Source organism: Triturus cristatus, chromosome 6, assembly GCF_964204655.1.
Source record: "Triturus cristatus chromosome 6, aTriCri1.1, whole genome shotgun sequence".
Classification (NCBI taxonomy): Eukaryota; Metazoa; Chordata; class Amphibia; order Caudata; family Salamandridae; genus Triturus; species Triturus cristatus.
In genome coordinates, this window is record NC_140589.1 from 883513506 (window position 1) to 883534993 (window position 21488).

General features: G+C 46.0%; 22 non-coding genes across 22 annotated transcripts; 11 read left to right on the plus strand and 11 right to left on the minus strand.

Moving 5' to 3' along the window:
- Window positions 1–724: 724 nt before the first annotated feature.
- Window positions 725–797, minus strand: TRNAR-ACG (transfer RNA arginine (anticodon ACG)). The gene has a single exon. It is a non-coding gene; the product is annotated as a tRNA-Arg (tRNA).
- Window positions 798–1577: 780 nt separating this feature from the next.
- On the plus strand, window positions 1578–1684 carry LOC146819517 (U6 spliceosomal RNA). Its single transcript, XR_014964133.1, has one exon. It is a non-coding gene; the product is annotated as a U6 spliceosomal RNA (small nuclear RNA).
- Window positions 1685–2690: 1006 nt separating this feature from the next.
- TRNAR-ACG (transfer RNA arginine (anticodon ACG)) lies at window positions 2691–2763 on the minus strand. The gene has a single exon. It is a non-coding gene; the product is annotated as a tRNA-Arg (tRNA).
- A 774-nt stretch (window positions 2764–3537) lies between these two features.
- On the plus strand, window positions 3538–3644 carry LOC146819519 (U6 spliceosomal RNA). Its single transcript, XR_014964134.1, has one exon. It is a non-coding gene; the product is annotated as a U6 spliceosomal RNA (small nuclear RNA).
- A 1006-nt stretch (window positions 3645–4650) lies between these two features.
- TRNAR-ACG (transfer RNA arginine (anticodon ACG)) lies at window positions 4651–4723 on the minus strand. Its single transcript has one exon. It is a non-coding gene; the product is annotated as a tRNA-Arg (tRNA).
- A 774-nt stretch (window positions 4724–5497) lies between these two features.
- On the plus strand, window positions 5498–5604 carry LOC146819521 (U6 spliceosomal RNA). The gene has a single exon (XR_014964135.1). It is a non-coding gene; the product is annotated as a U6 spliceosomal RNA (small nuclear RNA).
- Window positions 5605–6610: 1006 nt separating this feature from the next.
- Window positions 6611–6683, minus strand: TRNAR-ACG (transfer RNA arginine (anticodon ACG)). Its single transcript has one exon. It is a non-coding gene; the product is annotated as a tRNA-Arg (tRNA).
- Window positions 6684–7455: 772 nt separating this feature from the next.
- Window positions 7456–7562, plus strand: LOC146819523 (U6 spliceosomal RNA). The gene has a single exon (XR_014964136.1). It is a non-coding gene; the product is annotated as a U6 spliceosomal RNA (small nuclear RNA).
- Window positions 7563–8568: 1006 nt separating this feature from the next.
- Window positions 8569–8641, minus strand: TRNAR-ACG (transfer RNA arginine (anticodon ACG)). Its single transcript has one exon. It is a non-coding gene; the product is annotated as a tRNA-Arg (tRNA).
- Window positions 8642–9413: 772 nt separating this feature from the next.
- Window positions 9414–9520, plus strand: LOC146819525 (U6 spliceosomal RNA). Its single transcript, XR_014964137.1, has one exon. It is a non-coding gene; the product is annotated as a U6 spliceosomal RNA (small nuclear RNA).
- A 1006-nt stretch (window positions 9521–10526) lies between these two features.
- Window positions 10527–10599, minus strand: TRNAR-ACG (transfer RNA arginine (anticodon ACG)). Its single transcript has one exon. It is a non-coding gene; the product is annotated as a tRNA-Arg (tRNA).
- Window positions 10600–11371: 772 nt separating this feature from the next.
- Window positions 11372–11478, plus strand: LOC146819527 (U6 spliceosomal RNA). The gene has a single exon (XR_014964138.1). It is a non-coding gene; the product is annotated as a U6 spliceosomal RNA (small nuclear RNA).
- Window positions 11479–12484: 1006 nt separating this feature from the next.
- On the minus strand, window positions 12485–12557 carry TRNAR-ACG (transfer RNA arginine (anticodon ACG)). Its single transcript has one exon. It is a non-coding gene; the product is annotated as a tRNA-Arg (tRNA).
- Window positions 12558–13329: 772 nt separating this feature from the next.
- LOC146819529 (U6 spliceosomal RNA) lies at window positions 13330–13436 on the plus strand. Its single transcript, XR_014964139.1, has one exon. It is a non-coding gene; the product is annotated as a U6 spliceosomal RNA (small nuclear RNA).
- Window positions 13437–14442: 1006 nt separating this feature from the next.
- Window positions 14443–14515, minus strand: TRNAR-ACG (transfer RNA arginine (anticodon ACG)). Its single transcript has one exon. It is a non-coding gene; the product is annotated as a tRNA-Arg (tRNA).
- Window positions 14516–15295: 780 nt separating this feature from the next.
- On the plus strand, window positions 15296–15402 carry LOC146819531 (U6 spliceosomal RNA). Its single transcript, XR_014964141.1, has one exon. It is a non-coding gene; the product is annotated as a U6 spliceosomal RNA (small nuclear RNA).
- Window positions 15403–16408: 1006 nt separating this feature from the next.
- On the minus strand, window positions 16409–16481 carry TRNAR-ACG (transfer RNA arginine (anticodon ACG)). The gene has a single exon. It is a non-coding gene; the product is annotated as a tRNA-Arg (tRNA).
- Window positions 16482–17255: 774 nt separating this feature from the next.
- Window positions 17256–17362, plus strand: LOC146819533 (U6 spliceosomal RNA). Its single transcript, XR_014964142.1, has one exon. It is a non-coding gene; the product is annotated as a U6 spliceosomal RNA (small nuclear RNA).
- A 1006-nt stretch (window positions 17363–18368) lies between these two features.
- Window positions 18369–18441, minus strand: TRNAR-ACG (transfer RNA arginine (anticodon ACG)). Its single transcript has one exon. It is a non-coding gene; the product is annotated as a tRNA-Arg (tRNA).
- Window positions 18442–19213: 772 nt separating this feature from the next.
- LOC146819535 (U6 spliceosomal RNA) lies at window positions 19214–19320 on the plus strand. Its single transcript, XR_014964143.1, has one exon. It is a non-coding gene; the product is annotated as a U6 spliceosomal RNA (small nuclear RNA).
- A 1006-nt stretch (window positions 19321–20326) lies between these two features.
- On the minus strand, window positions 20327–20399 carry TRNAR-ACG (transfer RNA arginine (anticodon ACG)). Its single transcript has one exon. It is a non-coding gene; the product is annotated as a tRNA-Arg (tRNA).
- Window positions 20400–21171: 772 nt separating this feature from the next.
- Window positions 21172–21278, plus strand: LOC146819537 (U6 spliceosomal RNA). Its single transcript, XR_014964144.1, has one exon. It is a non-coding gene; the product is annotated as a U6 spliceosomal RNA (small nuclear RNA).
- The last annotated feature ends 210 nt before the right edge of the window (window positions 21279–21488 follow it).

A 21488-nucleotide genomic window follows, 5' to 3' on the forward strand; every position in this document is an offset into this window, starting at 1 on the left:
AAGCAAGAGAAAGAGAAGGGGAGGGCCTATGCAAATGATGGCCTCAGGGCTGTCTGGGAGTCCCTTTTCAGCAGTACTGTTAAAATCCGCCTTGCAACCAGATTGGTCGGGTAAGCTGAAAAACACCAGGCATGATTGGGCACCAGGTCCTCTAGGCCCTTGGAGGACATATCGGCGCTGCATCCCTCAGTTTCTGAGGTCCAAGAAATGTTCACCCTCCACCCTAATAGAGAGGTCTTGGCCGATCGTGGCCGATCGGGCAGAAGGGAGCAGGGCAAGATGCTCATGATCCTGCTCTAATAATGAACTGCCTTCCTCTCTCCTTACCTGTGGTTCTGCCTGGCTGCTTGGTTCCAGTTGTAGGCCTACATCCCACAGGCAATTTGCTTGTCCCTCTCACACATGTAAATGGGTCAGCACTCAAGTGCACACACCTGCCTGCACCCACAGACCCTCTCACACACACTTTTCTCAACAAGATTTTTTCCTAGTTTAGAGACTCAGAGACCCATGTTGAAATACAAAAGCAGCACACCACATGACGGCCTTCACATAGAATCCAGCAGCAAATGGGAAACTTTTAACTAGCCGTGGTCCTATTACTGCAGCCCTACCATGGAACGACTGCTGGATGAGTCCTGCTCGAGAAGATTGAACCTACAACAAGTCTGAGGTAAATAAGAATTCCACAGGAATACCATAAAACAGGGACCTATGACCCTTTCGAGCCAGATAGGAGTCGAACCTACAATCTTCTGATCCGTAGTCAGACGCGTTATCCATTGCGCCACTGGCCCCATGTAGGATTACCCATACTTTTGTCCTTAAGAGGACCAGAAGTTGTGTGTGTGTGTGTGTGTGTGTGTGTGTGTTTTAAAACACCATTCCATCAACCTTTTTAGCCACGTTTACTGCTCACAACCAGAAGACACAAGTAAACCCACCTGACCTCCTGAAATTCTGTTCTGTCAGGTGTTCCTAACTTATACAAAGGACTTTAGGAGGACGAAGGACCTAAAAGTCAGGGGAAATGGTCCTAGGTCCAAGGAAATGTTTTAGATCAGCCTCAGTTTCTTAAATATTCTGCATTAACATCATCAGTTCCACGTCTGTGTGGAGCTGATCTTGAGGACTCCTTAATCAGCAGGCGGGTACAACAATAAAGTGTTTAATATTACAATACAGGCGAAAATTCAGACACCTTGTCATAGGCTCACCTTGTCCAGGGACCCAAGCATGCTGCCTTTCACCTCTCAGAGCCCTTCACCTAACCTACTGTGCAGCTGTCTCACCTTTAATATCACTGTTCCACAGGCAGCATGATGTCACAATGTTCCTTGTCAGTAGCCTGAACCATGAGCCTTTGCAACCCTGGCATAATCTACATACTTCCAATTGGTGAAGTCTTGGACCACAAATGCAGTGAAGAATAATGGATTGTTACTCTTCATGCATTTTTGCCCATTGGCTCAGATTTGAATGCTTACTGGCCATACGAGCATCTCTGCCAGGCCACCCTATGTCTAGAGACCGTAGATTTAGAGAGTTTATAAACATTGTAGGTTCATCAATGAAGTGTGCTCGCTTCGGCGGCACATATACTAAAATTGGAACGATACAGAGAAGATTAGCATGGCCCCTGCGCAAGGATGACACGCAAATTCGTGAAGCGTTCCATATTTTTACCAGCTTTCAGGAGAGAAATGTTCTATGTTTTCAAGACTAATTGAAATAATAAAGCAGGTTCCAGTGCTTTCCTCCTAATATCTATTTTTCAATTTGTCTCTCCTCAACATTTTTAATGTATTTACCTCGCAGTAATGAAGGTGCACTCTATGGCCAGCTGCATTTAGCAAGGAAGCCTGCAGGACTTCTGGGACTTTTCTTTCCCTTCTTCAGCCTCCCTGTCATTATTCTTCACAACCCCCAAATCTATACTGCTGCCAGCGATGCGTTGCTTTGTGGGAAGCAAGAGAAAGAGAAGGGGAGGGCCTATGCAAATGATGGCCTCAGGGCTGTCTGGGAGTCCCTTTTCAGCAGTACTGTTAAAATCCGCCTTGCAACCAGATTGGTCGGGTAAGCTGAAAAACACCAGGCATGATTGGGCACCAGGTCCTCTAGGCCCTTGGAGGACATATCGGCGCTGCATCCCTCAGTTTCTGAGGTCCAAGAAATGTTCACCCTCCACCCTAATAGAGAGGTCTTGGCCGATCGTGGCCGATCGGGCAGAAGGGAGCAGGGCAAGATGCTCATGATCCTGCTCTAATAATGAACTGCCTTCCTCTCTCCTTACCTGTGGTTCTGCCTGGCTGCTTGGTTCCAGTTGTAGGCCTACATCCCACAGGCAATTTGCTTGTCCCTCTCACACATGTAAATGGGTCAGCACTCAAGTGCACACACCTGCCTGCACCCACAGACCCTCTCACACACACTTTTCTCAACAAGATTTTTTCCTAGTTTAGAGACTCAGAGACCCATGTTGAAATACAAAAGCAGCACACCACATGACGGCCTTCACATAGAATCCAGCAGCAAATGGGAAACTTTTAACTAGCCGTGGTCCTATTACTGCAGCCCTACCATGGAACGACTGCTGGATGAGTCCTGCTCGAGAAGATTGAACCTACAACAAGTCTGAGGTAAATAAGAATTCCACAGGAATACCATAAAACAGGGACCTATGACCCTTTCGAGCCAGATAGGAGTCGAACCTACAATCTTCTGATCCGTAGTCAGACGCGTTATCCATTGCGCCACTGGCCCCATGTAGGATTACCCATACTTTTGTCCTTAAGAGGACCAGAAGTTGTGTGTGTGTGTGTGTGTGTGTGTTTTAAAACACCATTCCATCAACCTTTTTAGCCACGTTTACTGCTCACAACCAGAAGACACAAGTAAACCCACCTGACCTCCTGAAATTCTGTTCTGTCAGGTGTTCCTAACTTATACAAAGGACTTTAGGAGGACGAAGGACCTAAAAGTCAGGGGAAATGGTCCTAGGTCCAAGGAAATGTTTTAGATCAGCCTCAGTTTCTTAAATATTCTGCATTAACATCATCAGTTCCACGTCTGTGTGGAGCTGATCTTGAGGACTCCTTAATCAGCAGGCGGGTACAACAATAAAGTGTTTAATATTACAATACAGGCGAAAATTCAGACACCTTGTCATAGGCTCACCTTGTCCAGGGACCCAAGCATGCTGCCTTTCACCTCTCAGAGCCCTTCACCTAACCTACTGTGCAGCTGTCTCACCTTTAATATCACTGTTCCACAGGCAGCATGATGTCACAATGTTCCTTGTCAGTAGCCTGAACCATGAGCCTTTGCAACCCTGGCATAATCTACATACTTCCAATTGGTGAAGTCTTGGACCACAAATGCAGTGAAGAATAATGGATTGTTACTCTTCATGCATTTTTGCCCATTGGCTCAGATTTGAATGCTTACTGGCCATACGAGCATCTCTGCCAGGCCACCCTATGTCTAGAGACCGTAGATTTAGAGAGTTTATAAACATTGTAGGTTCATCAATGAAGTGTGCTCGCTTCGGCGGCACATATACTAAAATTGGAACGATACAGAGAAGATTAGCATGGCCCCTGCGCAAGGATGACACGCAAATTCGTGAAGCGTTCCATATTTTTACCAGCTTTCAGGAGAGAAATGTTCTATGTTTTCAAGACTAATTGAAATAATAAAGCAGGTTCCAGTGCTTTCCTCCTAATATCTATTTTTCAATTTGTCTCTCCTCAACATTTTTAATGTATTTACCTCGCAGTAATGAAGGTGCACTCTATGGCCAGCTGCATTTAGCAAGGAAGCCTGCAGGACTTCTGGGACTTTTCTTTCCCTTCTTCAGCCTCCCTGTCATTATTCTTCACAACCCCCAAATCTATACTGCTGCCAGCGATGCGTTGCTTTGTGGGAAGCAAGAGAAAGAGAAGGGGAGGGCCTATGCAAATGATGGCCTCAGGGCTGTCTGGGAGTCCCTTTTCAGCAGTACTGTTAAAATCCGCCTTGCAACCAGATTGGTCGGGTAAGCTGAAAAACACCAGGCATGATTGGGCACCAGGTCCTCTAGGCCCTTGGAGGACATATCGGCGCTGCATCCCTCAGTTTCTGAGGTCCAAGAAATGTTCACCCTCCACCCTAATAGAGAGGTCTTGGCCGATCGTGGCCGATCGGGCAGAAGGGAGCAGGGCAAGATGCTCATGATCCTGCTCTAATAATGAACTGCCTTCCTCTCTCCTTACCTGTGGTTCTGCCTGGCTGCTTGGTTCCAGTTGTAGGCCTACATCCCACAGGCAATTTGCTTGTCCCTCTCACACATGTAAATGGGTCAGCACTCAAGTGCACACACCTGCCTGCACCCACAGACCCTCTCACACACACTTTTCTCAACAAGATTTTTTCCTAGTTTAGAGACTCAGAGACCCATGTTGAAATACAAAAGCAGCACACCACATGACGGCCTTCACATAGAATCCAGCAGCAAATGGGAAACTTTTAACTAGCCGTGGTCCTATTACTGCAGCCCTACCATGGAACGACTGCTGGATGAGTCCTGCTCGAGAATATTGAACCTACAACAAGTCTGAGGTAAATAAGAATTCCACAGGAATACCATAAAACAGGGACCTATGACCCTTTCGAGCCAGATAGGAGTCGAACCTACAATCTTCTGATCCGTAGTCAGACGCGTTATCCATTGCGCCACTGGCCCCATGTAGGATTACCCATACTTTTGTCCTTAAGAGGACCAGAAGTTGTGTGTGTGTGTGTGTGTGTGTGTTTTAAAACACCATTCCATCAACCTTTTTAGCCACGTTTACTGCTCACAACCAGAAGACACAAGTAAACCCACCTGACCTCCTGAAATTCTGTTCTGTCAGGTGTTCCTAACTTATACAAAGGACTTTAGGAGGACGAAGGACCTAAAAGTCAGGGGAAATGGTCCTAGGTCCAAGGAAATGTTTTAGATCAGCCTCAGTTTCTTAAATATTCTGCATTAACATCATCAGTTCCACGTCTGTGTGGAGCTGATCTTGAGGACTCCTTAATCAGCAGGCGGGTACAACAATAAAGTGTTTAATATTACAATACATGCGAAAATTCAGACACCTTGTCATAGGCTCACCTTGTCCAGGGACCCAAGCATGCTGCCTTTCACCTCTCAGAGCCCTTCACCTAACCTACTGTGCAGCTGTCTCACCTTTAATATCACTGTTCCACAGGCAGCATGATGTCACAATGTTCCTTGTCAGTAGCCTGAACCATGAGCCTTTGCAACCCTGGCATAATCTACATACTTCCAATTGGTGAAGTCTTGGACCACAAATGCAGTGAAGAATAATGGATTGTTACTCTTCATGCATTTTTGCCCATTGGCTCAGATTTGAATGCTTACTGGCCATACGAGCATCTCTGCCAGGCCACCCTATGTCTAGAGACCGTAGATTTAGAGAGTTTATAAACATTGTAGGTTCATCAATGAAGTGTGCTCGCTTCGGCGGCACATATACTAAAATTGGAACGATACAGAGAAGATTAGCATGGCCCCTGCGCAAGGATGACACGCAAATTCGTGAAGCGTTCCATATTTTTACCAGCTTTCAGGAGAGAAATGTTCTATGTTTTCAAGACTAATTGTAATAATAAAGCAGGTTCCAGTGCTTTCCTCCTAATATCTATTTTTCAATTTGTCTCTCCTCAACATTTTTAATGTATTTACCTCGCAGTAATGAAGGTGCACTCTATGGCCAGCTGCATTTAGCAAGGAAGCCTGCAGGACTTCTGGGACTTTTCTTTCCCTTCTTCAGCCTCCCTGTCATTATTCTTCACAACCCCCAAATCTATACTGCTGCCAGCGATGCGTTGCTTTGTGGGAAGCAAGAGAAAGAGAAGGGGAGGGCCTATGCAAATGATGGCCTCAGGGCTGTCTGGGAGTCCCTTTTCAGCAGTACTGTTAAAATCCGCCTTGCAACCAGATTGGTCGGGTAAGCTGAAAAACACCAGGCATGATTGGGCACCAGGTCCTCTAGGCCCTTGGAGGACATATCGGCGCTGCATCCCTCAGTTTCTGAGGTCCAAGAAATGTTCACCCTCCACCCTAATAGAGAGGTCTTGGCCGATCGTGGCCGATCGGGCAGAAGGGAGCAGGGCAAGATGCTCATGATCCTGCTCTAATAATGAACTGCCTTCCTCTCTCCTTACCTGTGGTTCTGTCTGGCTGCTTGGTTCCAGTTGTAGGCCTACATCCCACAGGCAATTTGCTTGTCCCTCTCACACATGTAAATGGGTCAGCACTCAAGTGCACACACCTGCCTGCACCCACAGACCCTCTCACACACACTTTTCTCAACAAGATTTTTTCCTAGTTTAGAGACTCAGAGACCCATGTTGAAATACAAAAGCAGCACACCACATGACGGCCTTCACATAGAATCCAGCAGCAAATGGGAAACTTTTAACTAGCCGTGGTCCTATTACTGCAGCCCTACCATGGAACGACTGCTGGATGAGTCCTGCTCGAGAATATTGAACCTACAACAAGTCTGAGGTAAATAAGAATTCCACAGGAATACCATAAAACAGGGACCTATGACCCTTTCGAGCCAGATAGGAGTCGAACCTACAATCTTCTGATCCGTAGTCAGACGCGTTATCCATTGCGCCACTGGCCCCATGTAGGATTACCCATACTTTTGTCCTTAAGAGGACCAGAAGTTGTGTGTGTGTGTGTGTGTGTGTTTTAAAACACCATTCCATCAACCTTTTTAGCCACGTTTACTGCTCACAACCAGAAGACACAAGTAAACCCACCTGACCTCCTGAAATTCTGTTCTGTCAGGTGTTCCTAACTTATACAAAGGACTTTAGGAGGACGAAGGACCTAAAAGTCAGGGGAAATGGTCCTAGGTCCAAGGAAATGTTTTAGATCAGCCTCAGTTTCTTAAATATTCTGCATTAACATCATCAGTTCCACGTCTGTGTGGAGCTGATCTTGAGGACTCCTTAATCAGCAGGCGGGTACAACAATAAAGTGTTTAATATTACAATACAGGCGAAAATTCAGACACCTTGTCATAGGCTCACCTTGTCCAGGGACCCAAGCATGCTGCCTTTCACCTCTCAGAGCCCTTCACCTAACCTACTGTGCAGCTGTCTCACCTTTAATATCACTGTTCCACAGGCAGCATGATGTCACAATGTTCCTTGTCAGTAGCCTGAACCATGAGCCTTTGCAACCCTGGCATAATCTACATACTTCCAATTGGTGAAGTCTTGGACCACAAATGCAGTGAAGAATAATGGATTGTTACTCTTCATGCATTTTTGCCCATTGGCTCAGATTTGAATGCTTACTGGCCATACGAGCATCTCTGCCAGGCCACCCTATGTCTAGAGACCGTAGATTTAGAGAGTTTATAAACATTGTAGGTTCATCAATGAAGTGTGCTCGCTTCGGCGGCACATATACTAAAATTGGAACGATACAGAGAAGATTAGCATGGCCCCTGCGCAAGGATGACACGCAAATTCGTGAAGCGTTCCATATTTTTACCAGCTTTCAGGAGAGAAATGTTCTATGTTTTCAAGACTAATTGAAATAATAAAGCAGGTTCCAGTGCTTTCCTCCTAATATCTATTTTTCAATTTGTCTCTCCTCAACATTTTTAATGTATTTACCTCGCAGTAATGAAGGTGCACTCTATGGCCAGCTGCATTTAGCAAGGAAGCCTGCAGGACTTCTGGGACTTTTCTTTCCCTTCTTCAGCCTCCCTGTCATTATTCTTCACAACCCCCAAATCTATACTGCTGCCAGCGATGCGTTGCTTTGTGGGAAGCAAGAGAAAGAGAAGGGGAGGGCCTATGCAAATGATGGCCTCAGGGCTGTCTGGGAGTCCCTTTTCAGCAGTACTGTTAAAATCCGCCTTGCAACCAGATTGGTCGGGTAAGCTGAAAAACACCAGGCATGATTGGGCACCAGGTCCTCTAGGCCCTTGGAGGACATATCGGCGCTGCATCCCTCAGTTTCTGAGGTCCAAGAAATGTTCACCCTCCACCCTAATAGAGAGGTCTTGGCCGATCGTGGCCGATCGGGCAGAAGGGAGCAGGGCAAGATGCTCATGATCCTGCTCTAATAATGAACTGCCTTCCTCTCTCCTTACCTGTGGTTCTGCCTGGCTGCTTGGTTCCAGTTGTAGGCCTACATCCCACAGGCAATTTGCTTGTCCCTCTCACACATGTAAATGGGTCAGCACTCAAGTGCACACACCTGCCTGCACCCACAGACCCTCTCACACACACTTTTCTCAACAAGATTTTTTCCTAGTTTAGAGACTCAGAGACCCATGTTGAAATACAAAAGCAGCACACCACATGACGGCCTTCACATAGAATCCAGCAGCAAATGGGAAACTTTTAACTAGCCGTGGTCCTATTACTGCAGCCCTACCATGGAACGACTGCTGGATGAGTCCTGCTCGAGAAGATTGAACCTACAACAAGTCTGAGGTAAATAAGAATTCCACAGGAATACCATAAAACAGGGACCTATGACCCTTTCGAGCCAGATAGGAGTCGAACCTACAATCTTCTGATCCGTAGTCAGACGCGTTATCCATTGCGCCACTGGCCCCATGTAGGATTACCCATACTTTTGTCCTTAAGAGGACCAGAAGTTGTGTGTGTGTGTGTGTGTGTGTTTTAAAACACCATTCCATCAACCTTTTTAGCCACGTTTACTGCTCACAACCAGAAGACACAAGTAAACCCACCTGACCTCCTGAAATTCTGTTCTGTCAGGTGTTCCTAACTTATACAAAGGACTTTAGGAGGACGAAGGACCTAAAAGTCAGGGGAAATGGTCCTAGGTCCAAGGAAATGTTTTAGATCAGCCTCAGTTTCTTAAATATTCTGCATTAACATCATCAGTTCCACGTCTGTGTGGAGCTGATCTTGAGGACTCCTTAATCAGCAGGCGGGTACAACAATAAAGTGTTTAATATTACAATACAGGCGAAAATTCAGACACCTTGTCATAGGCTCACCTTGTCCAGGGACCCAAGCATGCTGCCTTTCACCTCTCAGAGCCCTTCACCTAACCTACTGTGCAGCTGTCTCACCTTTAATATCACTGTTCCACAGGCAGCATGATGTCACAATGTTCCTTGTCAGTAGCCTGAACCATGAGCCTTTGCAACCCTGGCATAATCTACATACTTCCAATTGGTGAAGTCTTGGACCACAAATGCAGTGAAGAATAATGGATTGTTACTCTTCATGCATTTTTGCCCATTGGCTCAGATTTGAATGCTTACTGGCCATACGAGCATCTCTGCCAGGCCACCCTATGTCTAGAGACCGTAGATTTAGAGAGTTTATAAACATTGTAGGTTCATCAATGAAGTGTGCTCGCTTCGGCGGCACATATACTAAAATTGGAACGATACAGAGAAGATTAGCATGGCCCCTGCGCAAGGATGACACGCAAATTCGTGAAGCGTTCCATATTTTTACCAGCTTTCAGGAGAGAAATGTTCTATGTTTTCAAGACTAATTGAAATAATAAAGCAGGTTCCAGTGCTTTCCTCCTAATATCTATTTTTCAATTTGTCTCTCCTCAACATTTTTAATGTATTTACCTCGCAGTAATGAAGGTGCACTCTATGGCCAGCTGCATTTAGCAAGGAAGCCTGCAGGACTTCTGGGACTTTTCTTTCCCTTCTTCAGCCTCCCTGTCATTATTCTTCACAACCCCCAAATCTATACTGCTGCCAGCGATGCGTTGCTTTGTGGGAAGCAAGAGAAAGAGAAGGGGAGGGCCTATGCAAATGATGGCCTCAGGGCTGTCTGGGAGTCCCTTTTCAGCAGTACTGTTAAAATCCGCCTTGCAACCAGATTGGTCGGGTAAGCTGAAAAACACCAGGCATGATTGGGCACCAGGTCCTCTAGGCCCTTGGAGGACATATCGGCGCTGCATCCCTCAGTTTCTGAGGTCCAAGAAATGTTCACCCTCCACCCTAATAGAGAGGTCTTGGCCGATCGTGGCCGATCGGGCAGAAGGGAGCAGGGCAAGATGCTCATGATCCTGCTCTAATAATGAACTGCCTTCCTCTCTCCTTACCTGTGGTTCTGCCTGGCTGCTTGGTTCCAGTTGTAGGCCTACATCCCACAGGCAATTTGCTTGTCCCTCTCACACATGTAAATGGGTCAGCACTCAAGTGCACACACCTGCCTGCACCCACAGACCCTCTCACACACACTTTTCTCAACAAGATTTTTTCCTAGTTTAGAGACTCAGAGACCCATGTTGAAATACAAAAGCAGCACACCACATGACGGCCTTCACATAGAATCCAGCAGCAAATGGGAAACTTTTAACTAGCCGTGGTCCTATTACTGCAGCCCTACCATGGAACGACTGCTGGATGAGTCCTGCTCGAGAAGATTGAACCTACAACAAGTCTGAGGTAAATAAGAATTCCACAGGAATACCATAAAACAGGGACCTATGACCCTTTCGAGCCAGATAGGAGTCGAACCTACAATCTTCTGATCCGTAGTCAGACGCGTTATCCATTGCGCCACTGGCCCCATGTAGGATTACCCATACTTTTGTCCTTAAGAGGACCAGAAGTTGTGTGTGTGTGTGTGTGTGTGTTTTAAAACACCATTCCATCAACCTTTTTAGCCACGTTTACTGCTCACAACCAGAAGACACAAGTAAACCCACCTGACCTCCTGAAATTCTGTTCTGTCAGGTGTTCCTAACTTATACAAAGGACTTTAGGAGGACGAAGGACCTAAAAGTCAGGGGAAATGGTCCTAGGTCCAAGGAAATGTTTTAGATCAGCCTCAGTTTCTTAAATATTCTGCATTAACATCATCAGTTCCACGTCTGTGTGGAGCTGATCTTGAGGACTCCTTAATCAGCAGGCGGGTACAACAATAAAGTGTTTAATATTACAATACAGGCGAAAATTCAGACACCTTGTCATAGGCTCACCTTGTCCAGGGACCCAAGCATGCTGCCTTTCACCTCTCAGAGCCCTTCACCTAACCTACTGTGCAGCTGTCTCACCTTTAATATCACTGTTCCACAGGCAGCATGATGTCACAATGTTCCTTGTCAGTAGCCTGAACCATGAGCCTTTGCAACCCTGGCATAATCTACATACTTCCAATTGGTGAAGTCTTGGACCACAAATGCAGTGAAGAATAATGGATTGTTACTCTTCATGCATTTTTGCCCATTGGCTCAGATTTGAATGCTTACTGGCCATACGAGCATCTCTGCCAGGCCACCCTATGTCTAGAGACCGTAGATTTAGAGAGTTTATAAACATTGTAGGTTCATCAATGAAGTGTGCTCGCTTCGGCGGCACATATACTAAAATTGGAACGATACAGAGAAGATTAGCATGGCCCCTGCGCAAGGATGACACGCAAATTCGTGAAGCGTTCCATATTTTTACCAGCTTTCAGGAGAGAAATGTTCTATGTTTTCAAGACTTATTGAAATAATAAAGCAGGTTCCAGTGCTTTCCTCCTAATATCTATTTTTCAATTTGTCTCTCCTCAACATTTTTAATGTATTTACCTCGCAGTAATGAAGGTGCACTCTATGGCCAGCTGCATTTAGCAAGGAAGCCTGCAGGACTTCTGGGACTTTTCTTTCCCTTCTTCAGCCTCCCTGTCATTATTCTTCACAACCCCCAAATCTATACTGCTGCCAGCGATGCGTTGCTTTGTGGGAAGCAAGAGAAAGAGAAGGGGAGGGCCTATGCAAATGATGGCCTCAGGGCTGTCTGGGAGTCCCTTTTCAGCAGTACTGTTAAAATCCGCCTTGCAACCAGATTGGTCGGGTAAGCTGAAAAACACCAGGCATGATTGGGCACCAGGTCCTCTAGGCCCTTGGAGGACATATCGGCGCTGCATCCCTCAGTTTCTGAGGTCCAAGAAATGTTCACCCTCCACCCTAATAGAGAGGTCTTGGCCGATCGTGGCCGATCGGGCAGAAGGGAGCAGGGCAAGATGCTCATGATCCTGCTCTAATAATGAACTGCCTTCCTCTCTCCTTACCTGTGGTTCTGCCTGGCTGCTTGGTTCCAGTTGTAGGCCTACATCCCACAGGCAATTTGCTTGTCCCTCTCACACATGTAAATGGGTCAGCACTCAAGTGCACACACCTGCCTGCACCCACAGACCCTCTCACACACACTTTTCTCAACAAGATTTTTTCCTAGTTTAGAGACTCAGAGACCCATGTTGAAATACAAAAGCAGCACACCACATGACGGCCTTCACATAGAATCCAGCAGCAAATGGGAAACTTTTAACTAGCCGTGGTCCTATTACTGCAGCCCTACCATGGAACGACTGCTGGATGAGTCCTGCTCGAGAATATTGAACCTACAACAAGTCTGAGGTAAATAAGAATTCCACAGGAATACCATAAAACAGGGACCTATGACCCTTTCGAGCCAGATAGGAGTCGAACCTACAATCTTCTGATCCGTAGTCAGACGCGTTATCCATTGCGCCACTGGCCCCATGTAGGATTACCCATACTTTTGTCCTTAAGAGGACCAGAAGTGGTGTGTGTGTGTGTGTGTGTGTTTTAAAACACCATTCCATCAACCTTTTTAGCCACGTTTACTGCTCACAACCAGAAGACACAAGTAAACCCACCTGACCTCCTGAAATTCTGTTCTGTCAGGTGTTCCTAACTTATACAAAGGACTTTAGGAGGACGAAGGACCTAAAAGTCAGGGGAAATGGTCCTAGGTCCAAGGAAATGTTTTAGATCAGCCTCAGTTTCTTAAATATTCTGCATTAACATCATCAGTTCCACGTCTGTGTGGAGCTGATCTTGAGGACTCCTTAATCAGCAGGCGGGTACAACAATAAAGTGTTTAATATTACAATACAGGCGAAAATTCAGACACCTTGTCATAGGCTCACCTTGTCCAGGGACCCAAGCATGCTGCCTTTCACCTCTCAGAGCCCTTCACCTAACCTACTGTGCAGCTGTCTCACCTTTAATATCACTGTTCCACAGGCAGCATGATGTCACAATGTTCCTTGTCAGTAGCCTGAACCATGAGCCTTTGCAACCCTGGCATAATCTACATACTTCCAATTGGTGAAGTCTTGGACCACAAATGCAGTGAAGAATAATGGATTGTTACTCTTCATGCATTTTTGCCCATTGGCTCAGATTTGAATGCTTACTGGCCATACGAGCATCTCTGCCAGGCCACCCTATGTCTAGAGACCGTAGATTTAGAGAGTTTATAAACATTGTAGGTTCATCAATGAAGTGTGCTCGCTTCGGCGGCACATATACTAAAATTGGAACGATACAGAGAAGATTAGCATGGCCCCTGCGCAAGGATGACACGCAAATTCGTGAAGCGTTCCATATTTTTACCAGCTTTCAGGAGAGAAATGTTCTATGTTTTCAAGACTAATTGAAATAATAAAGCAGGTTCCAGTGCTTTCCTCCTAATATCTATTTTTCAATTTGTCTCTCCTCAACATTTTTAATGTATTTACCTCGCAGTAATGAAGGTGCACTCTATGGCCAGCTGCATTTAGCAAGGAAGCCTGCAGGACTTCTGGGACTTTTCTTTCCCTTCTTCAGCCTCCCTGTCATTATTCTTCACAACCCCCAAATCTATACTGCTGCCAGCGATGCGTTGCTTTGTGGGAAGCAAGAGAAAGAGAAGGGGAGGGCCTATGCAAATGATGGCCTCAGGGCTGTCTGGGAGTCCCTTTTCAGCAGTACTGTTAAAATCCGCCTTGCAACCAGATTGGTCGGGTAAGCTGAAAAACACCAGGCATGATTGGGCACCAGGTCCTCTAGGCCCTTGGAGGACATATCGGCGCTGCATCCCTCAGTTTCTGAGGTCCAAGAAATGTTCACCCTCCACCCTAATAGAGAGGTCTTGGCCGATCGTGGCCGATCGGGCAGAAGGGAGCAGGGCAAGATGCTCATGATCCTGCTCTAATAATGAACTGCCTTCCTCTCTCCTTACCTGTGGTTCTGCCTGGCTGCTTGGTTCCAGTTGTAGGCCTACATCCCACAGGCAATTTGCTTGTCCCTCTCACACATGTAAATGGGTCAGCACTCAAGTGCACACACCTGCCTGCACCCACAGACCCTCTCACACACACTTTTCTCAACAAGATTTTTTCCTAGTTTAGAGACTCAGAGACCCATGTTGAAATACAAAAGCAGCACACCACATGACGGCCTTCACATAGAATCCAGCAGCAAATGGGAAACTTTTAACTAGCCGTGGTCCTATTACTGCAGCCCTACCATGGAACGACTGCTGGATGAGTCCTGCTCGAGAAGATTGAACCTACAACAAGTCTGAGGTAAATAAGAATTCCACAGGAATACCATAAAACAGGGACCTATGACCCTTTCGAGCCAGATAGGAGTCGAACCTACAATCTTCTGATCCGTAGTCAGACGCGTTATCCATTGCGCCACTGGCCCCATGTAGGATTACCCATACTTTTGTCCTTAAGAGGACCAGAAGTTGTGTGTGTGTGTGTGTGTGTGTGTGTGTGTTTTAAAACACCATTCCATCAACCTTTTTAGCCACGTTTACTGCTCACAACCAGAAGACACAAGTAAACCCACCTGACCTCCTGAAATTCTGTTCTGTCAGGTGTTCCTAACTTATACAAAGGACTTTAGGAGGACGAAGGACCTAAAAGTCAGGGGAAATGGTCCTAGGTCCAAGGAAATGTTTTAGATCAGCCTCAGTTTCTTAAATATTCTGCATTAACATCATCAGTTCCACGTCTGTGTGGAGCTGATCTTGAGGACTCCTTAATCAGCAGGCGGGTACAACAATAAAGTGTTTAATATTACAATACAGGCGAAAATTCAGACACCTTGTCATAGGCTCACCTTGTCCAGGGACCCAAGCATGCTGCCTTTCACCTCTCAGAGCCCTTCACCTAACCTACTGTGCAGCTGTCTCACCTTTAATATCACTGTTCCACAGGCAGCATGATGTCACAATGTTCCTTGTCAGTAGCCTGAACCATGAGCCTTTGCAACCCTGGCATAATCTACATACTTCCAATTGGTGAAGTCTTGGACCACAAATGCAGTGAAGAATAATGGATTGTTACTCTTCATGCATTTTTGCCCATTGGCTCAGATTTGAATGCTTACTGGCCATACGAGCATCTCTGCCAGGCCACCCTATGTCTAGAGACCGTAGATTTAGAGAGTTTATAAACATTGTAGGTTCATCAATGAAGTGTGCTCGCTTCGGCGGCACATATACTAAAATTGGAACGATACAGAGAAGATTAGCATGGCCCCTGCGCAAGGATGACACGCAAATTCGTGAAGCGTTCCATATTTTTACCAGCTTTCAGGAGAGAAATGTTCTATGTTTTCAAGACTAATTGAAATAATAAAGCAGGTTCCAGTGCTTTCCTCCTAATATCTATTTTTCAATTTGTCTCTCCTCAACATTTTTAATGTATTTACCTCGCAGTAATGAAGGTGCACTCTATGGCCAGCTGCATTTAGCAAGGAAGCCTGCAGGACTTCTGGGACTTTTCTTTCCCTTCTTCAGCCTCCCTGTCATTATTCTTCACAACCCCCAAATCTATACTGCTGCCAGCGATGCGTTGCTTTGTGGGAAGCAAGAGAAAGAGAAGGGGAGGGCCTATGCAAATGATGGCCTCAGGGCTGTCTGGGAGTCCCTTTTCAGCAGTACTGTTAAAATCCGCCTTGCAACCAGATTGGTCGGGTAAGCTGAAAAACACCAGGCATGATTGGGCACCAGGTCCTCTAGGCCCTTGGAGGACATATCGGCGCTGCATCCCTCAGTTTCTGAGGTCCAAGAAATGTTCACCCTCCACCCTAATAGAGAGGTCTTGGCCGATCGTGGCCGATCGGGCAGAAGGGAGCAGGGCAAGATGCTCATGATCCTGCTCTAATAATGAACTGCCTTCCTCTCTCCTTACCTGTGGTTCTGCCTGGCTGCTTGGTTCCAGTTGTAGGCCTACATCCCACAGGCAATTTGCTTGTCCCTCTCACACATGTAAATGGGTCAGCACTCAAGTGCACACACCTGCCTGCACCCACAGACCCTCTCACACACACTTTTCTCAACAAGATTTTTTCCTAGTTTAGAGACTCAGAGACCCATGTTGAAATACAAAAGCAGCACACCACATGACGGCCTTCACATAGAATCCAGCAGCAAATGGGAAACTTTTAACTAGCCGTGGTCCTATTACTGCAGCCCTACCATGGAACGACTGCTGGATGAGTCCTGCTCGAGAAGATTGAACCTACAACAAGTCTGAGGTAAATAAGAATTCCACAGGAATACCATAAAACAGGGACCTATGACCCTTTCGAGCCAGATAGGAGTCGAACCTACAATCTTCTGATCCGTAGTCAGACGCGTTATCCATTGCGCCACTGGCCCCATGTAGGATTACCCATACTTTTGTCCTTAAGAGGACCAGAAGTTGTGTGTGTGTGTGTGTGTGTGTGTTTTAAAACACCATTCCATCAACCTTTTTAGCCACGTTTACTGCTCACAACCAGAAGACACAAGTAAACCCACCTGACCTCCTGAAATTCTGTTCTGTCAGGTGTTCCTAACTTATACAAAGGACTTTAGGAGGACGAAGGACCTAAAAGTCAGGGGAAATGGTCCTAGGTCCAAGGAAATGTTTTAGATCAGCCTCAGTTTCTTAAATATTCTGCATTAACATCATCAGTTCCACGTCTGTGTGGAGCTGATCTTGAGGACTCCTTAATCAGCAGGCGGGTACAACAATAAAGTGTTTAATATTACAATACAGGCGAAAATTCAGACACCTTGTCATAGGCTCACCTTGTCCAGGGACCCAAGCATGCTGCCTTTCACCTCTCAGAGCCCTTCACCTAACCTACTGTGCAGCTGTCTCACCTTTAATATCACTGTTCCACAGGCAGCATGATGTCACAATGTTCCTTGTCAGTAGCCTGAACCATGAGCCTTTGCAACCCTGGCATAATCTACATACTTCCAATTGGTGAAGTCTTGGACCACAAATGCAGTGAAGAATAATGGATTGTTACTCTTCATGCATTTTTGCCCATTGGCTCAGATTTGAATGCTTACTGGCCATACGAGCATCTCTGCCAGGCCACCCTATGTCTAGAGACCGTAGATTTAGAGAGTTTATAAACATTGTAGGTTCATCAATGAAGTGTGCTCGCTTCGGCGGCACATATACTAAAATTGGAACGATACAGAGAAGATTAGCATGGCCCCTGCGCAAGGATGACACGCAAATTCGTGAAGCGTTCCATATTTTTACCAGCTTTCAGGAGAGAAATGTTCTATGTTTTCAAGACTAATTGAAATAATAAAGCAGGTTCCAGTGCTTTCCTCCTAATATCTATTTTTCAATTTGTCTCTCCTCAACATTTTTAATGTATTTACCTCGCAGTAATGAAGGTGCACTCTATGGCCAGCTGCATTTAGCAAGGAAGCCTGCAGGACTTCTGGGACTTTTCTTTCCCTTCTTCAGCCTCCCTGTCATTATTCTTCACAACCCCCAAATCTATACTGCTGCCAGCGATGCGTTGCTTTGTGGGAAGCAAGAGAAAGAGAAGGGGAGGGCCTATGCAAATGATGGCCTCAGGGCTGTCTGGGAGTCCCTTTTCAGCAGTACTGTTAAAATCCGCCTTGCAACCAGATTGGTCGGGTAAGCTGAAAAACACCAGGCATGATTGGGCACCAGGTCCTCTAGGCCCTTGGAGGACATATCGGCGCTGCATCCCTCAGTTTCTGAGGTCCAAGAAATGTTCACCCTCCACCCTAATAGAGAGGTCTTGGCCGATCGTGGCCGATCGGGCAGAAGGGAGCAGGGCAAGATGCTCATGATCCTGCTCTAATAATGAACTGCCTTCCTCTCTCCTTACCTGTGGTTCTGCCTGGCTGCTTGGTTCCAGTTGTAGGCCTACATCCCACAGGCAATTTGCTTGTCCCTCTCACACATGTAAATGGGTCAGCACTCAAGTGCACACACCTGCCTGCACCCACAGACCCTCTCACACACACTTTTCTCAACAAGATTTTTTCCTAGTTTAGAGACTCAGAGACCCATGTTGAAATACAAAAGCAGCACACCACATGACGGCCTTCACATAGAATCCAGCAGCAAATGGGAAACTTTTAACTAGCCGTGGTCCTATTACTGCAGCCCTACCATGGAACGACTGCTGGATGAGTCCTGCTCGAGAATATTGAACCTACAACAAGTCTGAGGTAAATAAGAATTCCACAGGAATACCATAAAACAGGGACCTATGACCCTTTCGAGCCAGATAGGAGTCGAACCTACAATCTTCTGATCCGTAGTCAGACGCGTTATCCATTGCGCCACTGGCCCCATGTAGGATTACCCATACTTTTGTCCTTAAGAGGACCAGAAGTTGTGTGTGTGTGTGTGTGTGTGTTTTAAAACACCATTCCATCAACCTTTTTAGCCACGTTTACTGCTCACAACCAGAAGACACAAGTAAACCCACCTGACCTCCTGAAATTCTGTTCTGTCAGGTGTTCCTAACTTATACAAAGGACTTTAGGAGGACGAAGGACCTAAAAGTCAGGGGAAATGGTCCTAGGTCCAAGGAAATGTTTTAGATCAGCCTCAGTTTCTTAAATATTCTGCATTAACATCATCAGTTCCACGTCTGTGTGGAGCTGATCTTGAGGACTCCTTAATCAGCAGGCGGGTACAACAATAAAGTGTTTAATATTACAATACAGGCGAAAATTCAGACACCTTGTCATAGGCTCACCTTGTCCAGGGACCCAAGCATGCTGCCTTTCACCTCTCAGAGCCCTTCACCTAACCTACTGTGCAGCTGTCTCACCTTTAATATCACTGTTCCACAGGCAGCATGATGTCACAATGTTCCTTGTCAGTAGCCTGAACCATGAGCCTTTGCAACCCTGGCATAATCTACATACTTCCAATTGGTGAAGTCTTGGACCACAAATGCAGTGAAGAATAATGGATTGTTACTCTTCATGCATTTTTGCCCATTGGCTCAGATTTGAATGCTTACTGGCCATACGAGCATCTCTGCCAGGCCACCCTATGTCTAGAGACCGTAGATTTAGAGAGTTTATAAACATTGTAGGTTCATCAATGAAGTGTGCTCGCTTCGGCGGCACATATACTAAAATTGGAACGATACAGAGAAGATTAGCATGGCCCCTGCGCAAGGATGACACGCAAATTCGTGAAGCGTTCCATATTTTTACCAGCTTTCAGGAGAGAAATGTTCTATGTTTTCAAGACTAATTGTAATAATAAAGCAGGTTCCAGTGCTTTCCTCCTAATATCTATTTTTCAATTTGTCTCTCCTCAACATTTTTAATGTATTTACCTCGCAGTAATGAAGGTGCACTCTATGGCCAGCTGCATTTAGCAAGGAAGCCTGCAGGACTTCTGGGACTTTTCTTTCCCTTCTTCAGCCTCCCTGTCATTATTCTTCACAACCCCCAAATCTATACTGCTGCCAGCGATGCGTTGCTTTGTGGGAAGCAAGAGAAAGAGAAGGGGAGGGCCTATGCAAATGATGGCCTCAGGGCTGTCTGGGAGTCCCTTTTCAGCAGTACTGTTAAAATCCGCCTTGCAACCAGATTGGTCGGGTAAGCTGAAAAACACCAGGCATGATTGGGCACCAGGTCCTCTAGGCCCTTGGAGGACATATCGGCGCTGCATCCCTCAGTTTCTGAGGTCCAAGAAATGTTCACCCTCCACCCTAATAGAGAGGTCTTGGCCGATCGTGGCCGATCGGGCAGAAGGGAGCAGGGCAAGATGCTCATGATCCTGCTCTAATAATGAACTGCCTTCCTCTCTCCTTACCTGTGGTTCTGTCTGGCTGCTTGGTTCCAGTTGTAGGCCTACATCCCACAGGCAATTTGCTTGTCCCTCTCACACATGTAAATGGGTCAGCACTCAAGTGCACACACCTGCCTGCACCCACAGACCCTCTCACACACACTTTTCTCAACAAGATTTTTTCCTAGTTTAGAGACTCAGAGACCCATGTTGAAATACAAAAGCAGCACACCACATGACGGCCTTCACATAGAATCCAGCAGCAAATGGGAAACTTTTAACTAGCCGTGGTCCTATTACTGCAGCCCTACCATGGAACGACTGCTGGATGAGTCCTGCTCGAGAATATTGAACCTACAACAAGTCTGAGGTAAATAAGAATTCCACAGGAATACCATAAAACAGGGACCTATGACCCTTTCGAGCCAGATAGGAGTCGAACCTACAATCTTCTGATCCGTAGTCAGACGCGTTATCCATTGCGCCACTGGCCCCATGTAGGATTACCCATACTTTTGTCCTTAAGAGGACCAGAAGTTGTGTGTGTGTGTGTGTGTGTGTTTTAAAACACCATTCCATCAACCTTTTTAGCCACGTTTACTGCTCACAACCAGAAGACACAAGTAAACCCACCTGACCTCCTGAAATTCTGTTCTGTCAGGTGTTCCTAACTTATACAAAGGACTTTAGGAGGACGAAGGACCTAAAAGTCAGGGGAAATGGTCCTAGGTCCAAGGAAATGTTTTAGATCAGCCTCAGTTTCTTAAATATTCTGCATTAACATCATCAGTTCCACGTCTGTGTGGAGCTGATCTTGAGGACTCCTTAATCAGCAGGCGGGTACAACAATAAAGTGTTTAATATTACAATACAGGCGAAAATTCAGACACCTTGTCATAGGCTCACCTTGTCCAGGGACCCAAGCATGCTGCCTTTCACCTCTCAGAGCCCTTCACCTAACCTACTGTGCAGCTGTCTCACCTTTAATATCACTGTTCCACAGGCAGCATGATGTCACAATGTTCCTTGTCAGTAGCCTGAACCATGAGCCTTTGCAACCCTGGCATAATCTACATACTTCCAATTGGTGAAGTCTTGGACCACAAATGCAGTGAAGAATAATGGATTGTTACTCTTCATGCATTTTTGCCCATTGGCTCAGATTTGAATGCTTACTGGCCATACGAGCATCTCTGCCAGGCCACCCTATGTCTAGAGACCGTAGATTTAGAGAGTTTATAAACATTGTAGGTTCATCAATGAAGTGTGCTCGCTTCGGCGGCACATATACTAAAATTGGAACGATACAGAGAAGATTAGCATGGCCCCTGCGCAAGGATGACACGCAAATTCGTGAAGCGTTCCATATTTTTACCAGCTTTCAGGAGAGAAATGTTCTATGTTTTCAAGACTAATTGAAATAATAAAGCAGGTTCCAGTGCTTTCCTCCTAATATCTATTTTTCAATTTGTCTCTCCTCAACATTTTTAATGTATTTACCTCGCAGTAATGAAGGTGCACTCTATGGCCAGCTGCATTTAGCAAGGAAGCCTGCAGGACTTCTGGGACTTTTCTTTCCCTTC